At 37.4% G+C, this 1,378-nt stretch overlaps 1 protein-coding gene across 1 annotated transcript in view; it reads left to right on the plus strand.

Moving 5' to 3' along the window:
- The window catches only part of srrm3 (serine/arginine repetitive matrix 3), a 114,009-nt gene that overhangs the window by 77,106 nt on the left and 35,525 nt on the right, over positions 1–1,378 (plus strand). The gene's annotated exons all lie outside the window — the stretch shown is intronic.

Genomic DNA, 1,378 nt, shown 5'->3' on the forward strand with positions numbered 1-1,378 from the left:
ATTTGGTTTAGTATTTTGGATTTGTTGTATGTTTTATGCTGCTGTCTTGGCCAGGTCACTCTTGGAAAAGAGGTTTTTAACCTCAATGAGTTATTTTTCCTGGTTAAATAAAGGATACATACATACATACAGGTGGATCCTATCAAACTAATTATGTTGTTTTGATGATAATGACTGTGGCTTCCAAATAAACAAGGTGAACACTTGTGCCCACATCACTTTTAGTTCGATTTTATTTGTAGAATTTTTCAAAACACTAAGTAAGAGTAGCATTTTACATTGTCATTGTGCCCTTCATACATATCATTTATCATGTTTAGGTTTGGTCAGGGGCGGCTGGTCCATAGCGGTAGGTGAGGCATAGATAGTCACCCCACAAAGTAGTTCCTCCAGATCACTCATGTAAACACTTACTTAGTTTGTAGTTTATTGTTTTGTTCTGTGTGTTTTCAACTATTTTGATATTTGGAATTTAAAATTCTTTTTAGTGATTACAGTTCAAGGACAAAGTATAATATTCTGCTCCTTGGACACGTTCAGCTGGTTTTAGCGCATTGATATGGTCACTACCTACACCTCATGTAAGCTCATCAAATGCTGTAGTAATAGTTGCAGTGAAACCTGCTGAGTCTAACAGTGGAGATATTCTGTTTAAATCCATTTGGAACCAGAACAGAAAACCCAAGAGGATAGAAGAAAAACAAAAAACTGGACATTTTCACCATCATGGTAGGATCTTAACCAGTTCTGTGGCCTCCATGAATGTGTGGCTGTGGAAGGTCAATGGTTCAAACAGCGGTCATAAAAGCTTGGATCTAAATGAAAGGGGTGATGATGTATACCATTATTATTTCTTTACTTTGATATTTTTTAGTCTTATTTCACATAACTATTCCCCCCCACACACACACATTTAACTGTGTTGATCTGGAATATTATTTCAGAATTATTACTTCAAATCAAATTAGAAATTAACTACAAAAAGCTGTGTACCTGTCTTTGTTATACACTGATAAAATACAATACCCCAGTTTCAGATGGGGATGGATGTAGGTATGGAAGTCATCCATTTCTCTGATTTTAATTATTTGTGAGGATCTTACAAATACCCAGAATAGTTGTGACCGAAAGAGCAACTCCAAGACACATATGAAATTTATAGTGTTTATTTACAACTGTGAATAAGTTGTTGTACTGTGAATAACGGGAGTGGTGGCGCAGAGGTTGGAGAAGGTGGACTATGATTGGAAGATCGCCGGTTTAACTCCCAGTAGCTACAACATCAAAAAAATATGAGTGTGATAGGTGAAGCACCCACACCTGCCTCCACCCTCATTTGCCCCACTCTGGGCCCTTGAGCAAGGCCCTTAACCCCCAT

Source organism: Nematolebias whitei, chromosome 14, assembly GCF_014905685.2.
Source record: "Nematolebias whitei isolate Nwh7 chromosome 14, NemWhi1, whole genome shotgun sequence".
NCBI classification, from domain to species: domain Eukaryota; kingdom Metazoa; phylum Chordata; class Actinopteri; order Cyprinodontiformes; family Rivulidae; genus Nematolebias; species Nematolebias whitei.